General features: G+C 43.4%; 1 pseudogene; it reads left to right on the forward strand.

The window, feature by feature from the left end:
- Positions 1–1986: 1986 nt before the first annotated feature.
- On the forward strand, positions 1987–4432 carry LOC116598726 (annotated as a pseudogene).
- Positions 4433–11522: the final 7090 nt, after the last annotated feature.

An 11522-nucleotide genomic window follows, 5' to 3' on the forward strand; every position in this document is an offset into this window, starting at 1 on the left:
AGTTCTGCTCTCCACGGTTAGTGTGTAGCCCACAGAGCCACTGTGTTAAAAAATGCTTAAAAGAACTGAGTACCTTAATGAGATTGTTGAGAGAGGCTCCTTGGAAGGGGAGGTGTAGTGGGAAAGTCAGCTCTAGGCAGGCCACGTCCATGAGTTACCTCCAAATGCTCCCGGATCCCATTCCTTCTGTTAGGTGGTGTTTGGGGTTTTTGTTCTTTATGTGAAGCCAGCCAGGAGTAGGCAGGCCTCCAGTTCCGGGCTATAAATCATCGGAGGACAGGTTCTGTTGCCAAACATTTAAAGAGGATGGGCCATGTAAGAAGAAAATCTCGGGCTCCGGTGTGGCCCCGCTTGACATCTCAGACTGAGCCAATGCCCTGGCTGGAAGAAAGAAGTGAAAGTGAATTCTTTGTGAGTTTTCTCCACCATTGGCTTGCAAGTAGACACATCCTAATTAGATAAGGCCTAGTGTAGAGCCCTGAACACATTTTATCAGTATAGAAACAAGCAGTAGGAACTCGGTGCACTGCGTGAGGCTAACTATAGCTCGCCCACCCACTGCTTGTGGAAAGCAAAGCAGCCACAGCCTCAGCAAAGAGCAGGTCAATCCTGGGTCCTAGGGACTACCCAGCCCATACCATCTCTGCCCTTGCTACAACCTGAACCTTCTGGCCTTAGGGCTCAAGGGACCCAGACAAGGTACCACTGCAGGAGCCAGGGGGTCCGGCCCACGGAGGATAGATCCACAATCCAGTGGTTTTCTACTTAGTACCTTCCAAAGAGGCACGTTGGATTAGTGGAAGGAGCAGGCCTTGAAGACAGGCAGACTTGGGTTAGAATGCTGGTTGCAGCATTTAGTCATTGTGAGCCCTTGAACAAATTATTTAACCTCTCCTTTTCTTCCTCTATAAAATGGAGATAATTCTCTATCCCAAAGCCATGTGCCAAGGATTAAGTAGGATCATGTTTGCAAATGCTGTATATTATAGTAGTGATTCATTGAGTATTTTTTCCCTGTCCCTTTTCTACTGATTGCTCCTTGCCTGTCAGTTTCTCTCTAGTCTGCAGTTTGGGTAAGGACATGTTAGGATGCACTTTTAGTTAAACTCCACACACACCTTGCCTTTGGGAGCTCTGCCCCCTCCTTTGACCATTTTCATCCTCATCATCACCTCCACAGAAAGACGAGCCAGAGGACATGGAAGAAGCAGTCTCAAACCCATCTGCTCGGTGCTCTGTGTGCACAACTTCTGGAGGGAGGCTGAAAGCTATTAATGGAAGTGCACGTGTACGAGGCTTTTATTTATGTATTCTAGATAGTAGAGAGAGAAACCAAACATGATGCCTGCCTTCCAGGGCCTTGCTGTCCGATGACGGAGTTGTATTTGTTGATAAACAACTTCAGGACTGTGAGAAATGTTGTAATAGAGGTATGCCCAGGTCTTTGGGTCAGTAAACTCCACAGACTGCTTCTCTGTCTCTCTTTCTCTCTCTCACCTGTAGAGTGCAGCTGAAGAGGGTTCCTGCCTTGTCACTGTTGAATTAGCAACTTATTATGGTTATGGGAAGGACATTCGCCTTCTTAAATTCTCCTTGGGTTCTGCCGCAAGTGAATTAATTCCTAGGTGGTGGTGGAGAACTAATAGGGCAACTTGCTATTGTTAGCAAAGAATGACAGATGTGGAGATAATTTTGAACTGTGGTGATGCTCTGAGACGCAAACGAGCTCCTGTTGACATAACACTTGATTTAAATAATGGATGGCAGTGTATTCGTTTCTGTGTCCTTGCTAGAAAGCTTAGTCTAAGACCAAGAGGTGCTTGTGAGATCCGATACTATCATAATCCCAAGAGTTTACTTCTTTCCTCTCATTAAAGAAGGAAAAATGTCAGTTTCTTTGGACTGTCTAATCAAATTCCTAAGAATAAAAGCATTACTCTTGAGGTACCTGCTGAGCTGAGGACAGGCAGGTGGGCTGTTCGGAGCATGTGGGGAGGAGAGGGTTGGGCCGGCCAAAGGCAGCAGAGGTGCTCACCTTCTGTGCCACTCCCAGCCGTGTGTGGAAGAGCGTTAGACCTGCCCTTCCTCAGGTTCCCGCAGAACGTTGCCAGGGACCAGAGGTGGGCAGGTAATTATAACAAGAGCAAACTTAGATGATGAAATGACTGATCAAGTCAATGAATGTTATAGATGACATACCAAACACTTTGAGACCTCTGTGATCTATAGAACCAGTCCTTATAGGACAGTTCTTCAAGATTTATTTTTAGTTTTAGAGAGAGAGAGAGAGAGAGACTCTCAAGAAGACTCCCTGCTGAGGGGAGAGCTGGACACGGGGTCAGTATCGCAATCTGAGATTCACATAACCTGAGCTGAAATCAGGAGTCAGGTCACTTAACTGACTGGGTCAGAGAAGCTCCCATAGGACAGTTCTTTAAGCTAATGCCATAGCAGAGGTGTTGGATCTTGCCAGACATCTGAACAACTCGCAAGGTAGACACAGAAAACGAGCAAAAGAATTGGGTGAAGATGAAATCAGGACACTGAAACAGAAAAGAAAAATTATGAAACTTCTAAACAGCAACAGAAACGAAGAAATAGCAGCAGTGCCCAGAACCCCAGTGCAGAAGAAGGGGGCCAAGAACAGGATGAAGACATTACCGTTAGCCCTTGAAAAGAAGGAAAACAAGGACTACTGCAAGCGTCTATTTGAAATTTTGATTCTTCTAGGAAACCAAATCTTACCTCCTTCTGGAGGGGCCTGAGGCTGATGAAATTCCAGAAGTTGTCTACTCCTGAGAGCGCCCAAGCCCTGCTGTGGTGCCAGGTGGATTCAGGGGGAAAGGCACTGAGGCGGCTCTCTGACACCGCAGCAAGGAAGAACAGACACAGGTGCTAGACATCTGTGAGGGCTGCGTCTGGGAAGAGACCCTCAGGGATGCGAGAGACCCTCCCTTGATTTCCAGGATCACTGACAGGGTAGCTGATGTCGCAGAGGAGATACACCTGCCTATGTTGGCAAGGTTTGTCCACAAATCCGTAACCTGTGCACTTCTACCTTACAAAGCCGGTGCCGACATGTCAGCTTCGTTGTTTCACACTCTGATGACTGAGGAGTGGGGATTAAACAAGGATGTGATCATAGCCAGGTTTACATTGTGTCCAGTGGATTTTCTTCCAAAATTGAAGCTGTGGCCTGCAGGCTTTTAGAGACATAGTCCCAAGCTAGCTACACAATCTGCTCTTCCTGGGCCTTAAATACGTACTGGGCAAAAGCAATGCTTGTTGTGGGACTCTCTGTTGCATTGCATTAGAAACAATTGACAAAATTCATTGTTGTTGTGTTGTGTCTCGCCCCCTCCCCCCACAATTATCACACATGCTTTTAGAGCATGGCAATATAATTTCTTTCCTGTTTGAGAACAGTGAAGAAAGGGGCAAAGAAAGGAAGGAAATTGGCCCTCCTCAGTGGACAGTCTGGAATGATGGTTTCGAAATTTTAGTGGACCTCCTCCACGCACTTGTTTTATGTTCGGATAGTGACACCAGTCCCGGATGGAATGACTATGCCTGTGTAGGCTTTTGTGCTCTGTAGTTACCACTGTTGCTCCAGAACATGTTCTGTCTTTTACAAGAACCTTTGGGGAAAATATCCAAGGGCAAACCTCCCATGTCTTCTTTGCAGCCAGTCATTTGACTGCAATGCTTTGTTCACTAGATGAATTGATAGAACGTATTGAAGTTTATCATAAATTTTGGTTTGCTGAAGCCACAAATTTGGTGCCCAACCTTGGTATTCAGATGAAACTCCCTGAGCATGTCCGCAGAGCCCAGCAAGACAACCTGGAATCTCAGCTGGTGTCTGAGAGGTCCTCAGGAAATTTTAAGTGTCCAACAGTGGAGCACACTGTTCAGGGACTGAAGGAGTCTCAGAACAGCACCTGGAATCTCTTCAGTGCTTATCTCTGGTGCCTTCAGTCATGGGGCAGATCCCATTTAATATGCTGTGGGAGGGCCACGCTGGTGCCTACAGAGGTGGCTTGCCCAGGCCTGGTGTGCTCTCAGCTCCGTCGCACCATTAAAGAATCAAGTGGGAACACAGAGGGGAAGATACAGTTTCCATCAACCACTTACAAAGCCCTCCACCTGACAAACATCAATTCTTTCCCTAATGTTTGTACATTGCTGAAGGTCCCATGTATTTCTGTGATGAAGGTTGAGAATGAATACTATGAAAAATAAGGCCAAGTGTCTCAAAGCGTACCTGAAGAACACTTGGACAGGCCAAAGGTGAGGTTACGTGGCTTTGCGTAACAGGAGTTTTGACCTAAAACATGACCTGAATTTAATAATGGTGGACACAGATATCAGACTCAGTACAGTGAAGTCAGAGCTTCCCACAGATAGTTCAGAAACCATTGAGACTACCTAAGAGACTTTAAACTTAAGCTTTCGCTTACATTTGATACTTGAAAAAATATGAAAGAAATTTCAAAACAGCTTCCAGAGAAGCTGTAGATGTATGTAAGCCCTTTAATAACTGAATGTCTTGACCTTGGGCCTCTCATTGAGGACAGTGGCCATTGATAATCTATGTTTAATGGTCCCTGTTTGAACTCTTCCCACTTTGAAGACCTGTTTTTCCAGAAGTCAGCATTAACAGTGACACATCACACTTCTGTGAGATCTTTGCTAATGGCACTTTGGAATTGGTTGAGGTGTCATTTTAGATATTTTAACATTTATTTTTATCTTAAGATTTTATTTATTATTTGAGAGAGAGAGAGCAGGAGTAGGGGGTAGAGGCAGAGGGAGAAGCAGAATCCCCCACTGAGCAGGGAACCTGACGTGGGGCTCTATCCCAGGATCCTGAGACCATGACCTGAGCTTAAGGCAGGTGCCCAACCAACTGAGCCACCTGGGTGCCCCTAGACTTCACGTTTATTATCATTGTAGAGCTGATTGCTAGGTATTAAGTTATCAGTTCTTTGAAGAAATGAATTTTGAGGCAGTGTGGGAGGAAGGAATACATTTTATATTTTAGCACAAGGTTCACTACTGAACTTTGAATAGTAGGAGTTTTAAGTATGTTGTTAAATATCTGTAATGGACAGTTTAAGGGAATTACCAGACGGTGAGAGAAACACATCAGCCCCCCAAACAAGAATCTCAGAATAGGTTTTTGTTTTTATGAAATGAACTTAAACAAGTTACAGTTAAAGTTTGAGTGGAACAGCCTGCTTTTGCTGCTGGTCCACATCTGCTTGCTGCTGTTCACATTCTTTTGTTGAGGTTGTATCTTCATAAGCTTTTCAGCTGGTGTGAGTCGAACACTTCTGTTGCATGGTCAGGATGGGATCTGAGACCCTGGTTATTGACAACTAATTTGCCTGTTTTCTTCTGTCTTTTTCCGTGTCTGTCTACTGCCTCATCTTAGTTTATAACAAAAACTCAAAAAAACCTACAAAAATATTTTGTGGTTTGTCTAGGAATAATACAGAAAATATTGCCCTTATTTTTGGTGAAGACAGTAAGTTTTGTATAGTTTATTTCAATCTAGGTAAACTATGAATTTTGTTTTTTAAAAAGTATTGCCCTTAAAAGGTTTTTAAAAAGTTTTTATTTGAACTGGAGTTAGTTAATGTACAGTGTAATTTTAATTTCAGGTGTACAGTGTAGTGATTCGGCACTTCCATACCCTACCCAGTGCTCATCATGACAAGTGCCCTCCTTCATCCCGTGACCTGCTCCACCAGCTCCCTCCTACCTCCCCTCTGGTGACCATCAGTATGTTCTCCATAGTTAAGAGTCTCTTTCTTGGTTTGCCTCTCTCTTTTTTCCTCTTCATTCATTCGTTTTATTTCTTAAATTCCACATATGAGTGAAATTATATGGTATTAGCCTTTCTTGGAATAACTTACTTTGCTTAGCATAATACTGTCCAGCTCCATCCACATCATTGCAAATGGTAAGATTTCACTTTTTACAGCTGAATAATATTCCAGTGTGTGTGTGTGTGTATCTCACATCTTCTTTACCACCCATCAGTCAATGGGCACTTGAACTGTTTCCACAATTGGCTATTGTAGATAATGCTGCTGTAAACATCAGGGTGCATGTATTGTTGTGCCCAAGTTTTTGCATCTGAGAGACCACCAAGGAGCCAAGCACCAATGCAATCACATGAGGGTTTATTTGACAAGCTTAAGCATGGGCCCAAGTATACCCGACACAGCAGAGTAGGGACTTGCACCCCGAGCCAGATTATAGTCAGAGTTTTTACGAGACATAGTCAGAGTTTTTAAAAGCAGAGTACGGGTGGGCTCAGTGGTGGGTGAGGACAAAGGGGGTGTTCAGAAGGGCTGTTAGGGTAAAGAAGACTCAGGATATTGAAGGCCTGGTTACTATCAAGCCAAGGCCGTTTTCCCCTTTAATGAGGTACTAGCATGAAGACAATTGGGAGTTTCCTCGTGGAATGTCACATTCTTGCTATCAAGCGTCCTTGTTAGTGAGATTTGGGTTTAGAAGAAATTTAACTTTATTTACTTTTCCTTCTACCTCAGCCTCCTTCAGTTTTGTTTATGGAGGGGAGGGTGACATTAGGGCTTGAGGAATTGAGTTATTTGTCTCTGAAAAATGGGCTAGACTCTAGGTGCATAGAGCCTTGTTTTTCTTGGCCTTCATAGTATCTCTTCGATTTAGTATTTTTGTATTCTTTGGGTAAATACCCAGTGGGGCAATTACTGAATCATAGAGCATTTGTATTTTTAACTTTATGAGGAAACTCCATACTGTTTTCCACAGTGGCTGCACCAGTTTTCATTCCCATCTTCATCTTCACCAATACCTGTTGTTTCCTGTGTTGTTGATTTTAGCCATTCTGATAGGTGTGAGGTGCTATTTTGTAGTTTTGATTTGCATTTTCCTGATGATGAGTGATGTTGAGCATCTTTTCATGTATTGTTGGCCATCTGGAAGGCTTCTTTGATAAAAGGTCTATTCATATCTTCTGCCCAATGTTAATTGGATTATTTGGTTTTGGATGTTGAGTTTTAGAAGTTCTTTATATATTTTGGATACTTATCCTTTCTTGGATATGTCTTTTGCAAATATCTTCTCCCATTCTGTAGGCTTCCTTTTAGTCATTATTTCCTTTGCTGTGCAGAAGCTTTTCATTTTGATGAAACCCCAATAGTTTATTTCTGCTTTTGTTTCCCTTGCCTCAGGAGACAAATCTAGAAAGAAGTTGCCATGAAACTTGCCAAGAAACACTTGAAAGACTTTTGTAAATCAGCATAATCATGTACTAATGTATTCTGTGATACAAAAATAATGTAAGACTGTCTATTGGACTATCTGTCCTTTTTTGATTTTTGGTTTCTTATTGTTAATAATGACCATAAACTTATTTGAAAGAAAATATACCTGTGTTTCCAATAATCAAATGGCATTAGAGACCAAAAAACAACTCATGCTTCCCTTTCTCACTCGCCTATCAGACCCTAGTGTGCAGTGGCCATCTCTCTTCTTCTGCATGGTGTTTTTCTATCCATTTAGGGTTGGAGTCAGGCAAAGATTTCTTTCATGTCACCAACCCTCCATACCTCCATAATTTTAAATAATCCATGAGCTCTGTGTAGAACCTTATGTACTCTGGATGTTCCCATCATCTTCTACTTTCTGTGCAATAAAATCATTGGGAATGGAGAGGGAGGCTTAAAGAAAGGAAGAGGGGACAAGACTAAAATCCCACCGTACATGGGAGAATATAAGAATTTCCACTTGCAGAATGCCTTCTGTGTGCCAGGAAATTTCTATATACGTTTTTGAAATCATCAAGTAGACGTTTGTTATCCCCATGTTACAGAGATAGAAACTGAGACTCACAGAAATCAAATGATTCATCACAATTTTCAGAATTAGTGGTGGCTGAACTAGGGTCCATACCTGATTGTCTCCACTCACGTTAGTCTAAATCAGCAGACTTGCAGGCCTGAACCCAGTTCAAGATCATGATGCTTTGCTTGGTCGGCACTGCGATATGCTCCTCTCACCCATTTTCATTCTCTTACATATCACACATGTACCTTCTTTTCCAGGATCAGTAGCATTTAGAGTTTGCGATTTCTGTCCCTGGTATAATGGATGATTGTGGGCTCTGGAGCCAGACAGTCAGGCATTTGAGCTGGGGCCAAAGCAGTAACTAACAGAGTATGTGTTTCGGGCAAGGCTAAAACCTAATCCCTCCGTACAGACAAGGTTAAGCCATACCTAGGTCAAACAGCTTTGTGGAGATTCAAAGGAAACCGATGGAAAGTGCTTGGCATTTGGTAAATATCCTGTCTGCTGTCCTTCCCACCCTTATCACCATCCGCTGTAAAATCACTTTGAAACATGTCTCCATGCTCTGTTCCTTTCAAAGACTATTTCTAGAAATAGAGACTATGTCTGCATCTAGAGACTGAGGCTACAGTCTCTGTTGCTACTGTAAGAGAGTATCAGGCCAGCATTCTTCCGGCCTACTGAGGTGTGGAATTCCTACAGAGAATGCGAGACCAGCCTGCATTTTTATGTGTGATATAATAGAAATATGCAGTAACCCCTTTCATGAACCTTGGTCTCTTAACCATACCAAAGATATACATATATAAAAACAAGAGTCCTAATGGGGAGATGTGGAAAGGTTGGTAAACTATATCTTGGGAGCTGGGTGTTGCTATGCTGATTTCTACCCCTTCCCTCCTCTGTCTTGGCCAAATGAGGATTGACTTCTATATGGAAAAGCTCTGTGGAGAGTTAGAAGTATGCGTTGCTGCTGTTGGTGGTGGGGAGGGGAACTCTGTGTATGTAGGTCACATTCTTAGGCAAGAAATCTAAAGGACAAAAGTCTGACAGATGTGTTGGTGGCAGATGCAGAGGAGGGCTGCTCAGATGGCATGAATCTGCATTCCTTGACCTCATTCTGGGCAAGCATCCCTGAGGTCTCCCGCTGAGTGCTGTGGGCTGCACGGGGAGCTTGTAGCAGGCAGCCGCGGAGCTTCCCACCATTTCCTTAGAACCTTCCCTTTCATTGAGCTCCTCCTGACTTCTAATAATGAAAGACTCTGTTCTTGAGGATTTTTCAAGAACAGGAGCAGGCCACTCTCCCTGAGCCTGCCTACTCTACCAAGCGGTAGGCTTGGTGTGTCAGAGAATGGAACGCTCTGGAGCAGTTGTTAGATGGACTTGAAAAGTGATATTGTTCTTGTGTTCCTGTGTTCGTGTGTTTGCAAATACCACGATTCCCTGTTTCTGAGCTGGATGATTCTAAGGCACGCATCCAATATATTTCCCAAATTTCCTTGTGAGATGAAACTTTAGTGCTAATGGGCTCTGTGTTGTACTCCTTTCCTGGATGTCTCCTCTTCCCTCATTACCTTGGCCCTTTGGGAGGGCTCTCAGCAACTCCCAGAGAAATTACTGGCATTCACAGCCTTACCTCGGTGTCTGGTTCTGGAGGAGCCCAGACTAGGACAAGAGGCACTAGGAGAGGTGCAAGGATGAATATACCCTTATGATAAGATTCTGGAACTTGCCAACCAGATCACAAAAAGGGCTCTATTATTGGTGGTGATAAGAGAGGCGACGATAAGCCCTGGCAAGCTGAGCATCACAATTATGAATATTGTCATCTATGATGAGCTGGAATGGGAAACAAGCTTCCAGAATAGCTCCAGCATTTTTTAGGTATGGTGGCAGTGGTAATGATAACTGTGGAATTGGTGTTAATAGTCACGGTGGCACTGAAAGGAAAAGACCACCTCAGGTCAGCTAACCATTAAATTATTCTCCATGTGAGGCCCAGAGGACCTTTAATTCAACATTTACAGGATGCATATTTCCTGTAGCTGCAAGTCAGACCCATCTGAGTGTGAAAAAAGTGGAGTTGCAGAGACTTGATTCTTAGCCCTGGCAAGTCTCCTTTGCTAAAGCCTAGGGCCTTGGTATGGGAGGGGCGTGGGCCTGAGACCGAGATGGGGAGACTGGGAAGTGATGTACTTGAGAACCTTGAATTAACACTTTCTCCTGAATTCTCTGAAAATGGTTACCTTCCCCCTTTGTTACTGGGGAGCAGATTCTCCTCGCCCAGAAATCATGCAGAGACAGACACCTCCTAAGATGATACCTTCTTCAAGGTTTTCCTATACTTGCTTCAGAGATTCTAGGACCGTAACTGGGGTCAAAACTCAGCTTGAAGTCCTGAGAAAATATTTTCCCTGCTCCAAGAGAAAAGAAAAAAGGGACCCTTAGCAACAGAGCTACAAGGCTTGGCTAATATGTCCTGGCAGAATCAGGAATATTTTCCTGTACTTTGAGAGTACTGCCCCAACTATGAGGAGTTTAAGGCTGCAGAGATAGAATTTTTTAAAGGCAAGCATTCTCCTGTGACATCAGGTTTAGTGTCCTAGACAGAGCTACTCTCATGGGCTCTAATAGGCTGCTGGGATAGTTCCTCCAAGTTCGGAAAATGATAGCTTGCAGCAAATGAGATGCCATTAGTGTAAATGCCCAGCTCTCTTGCTCCTCGTGTGGGGAAATTTTTAGGTGGGTGGTGAACGCTCCGTCCCACAGTTTTTCCTTAAGATTAAGGAGCTGGAAGCTGAAAGAAATACCAGATTTCTGGGGATGAAGAAACAGTCACCAGAGACAGCTGAGGGAAGGGACAGCACAACAGGTCAAGGAGGACATTCTCCATCCTGCATCAACCGGAACATCCCTCGTCCCCAAGAGTGCAGTCATCTTGGGACAGAACAGTCCAAGTGAAACTTTTCTATCCCTGTGCTATTTTTTCTTCTGCTGTGACACCAGAGAGATAAGAAACCATCTAGCAATCTAGGGATGGGTGGTGAGGGAAAAGGAAGAGATAAACAAGTCAGAGAAATACAGAAGAAGCCAAATATTACTCCTTTTCGTGCCCCTAGGCTTGCAGTCTAAAATAAGCTAAAGTTGTGAAGAAAGAGAAAATATGTGATTAATTGGTTTTTGAATTTTTATGAGTGTCTGAGAACAGATATTCTAATTACTGAATTGACCTTGTATTCTGATTTAAAAGGATATAAGAACGTCTTTTACCTAACGGTTATCCAAAAAATTATGGTACCTGTCAAATTTCTACTCAGCAGCCAGAAATTAGTACAGGGGAGTCTCTAAAGGTAACAGTGAAACAAACCAAAACACCAAGTTTCCTTTGAGTCCCTCAGATGTGTCTGTTCAGCATGTCCTTTCTACTACGTTGTTGCCTTTGTGTTCTTCTGAAACTCTCCAGCTTTTCTCCCCATATGTTCTGTTATAAAAATAAAGAGCATAGTTGATAGCAACTGACCTAGAGAAAAGGTAACATAGGGTTCTGGAAGAAATCTTAGTTGTCTCATGTGTGTATTTCCTAGTCCATCATCCTTGGTGGTTGATAACTCCCAGGCTATTTTAAAGCCATATTCTAACACCGTTTCATTTGTTTTCTTTTGCTAGTAAAAAATGACTGC

The sequence above is a fragment of the Mustela erminea genome, chromosome 9 (genome assembly GCF_009829155.1).
Source record: "Mustela erminea isolate mMusErm1 chromosome 9, mMusErm1.Pri, whole genome shotgun sequence".
NCBI classification, from domain to species: Eukaryota; Metazoa; Chordata; class Mammalia; order Carnivora; family Mustelidae; genus Mustela; species Mustela erminea.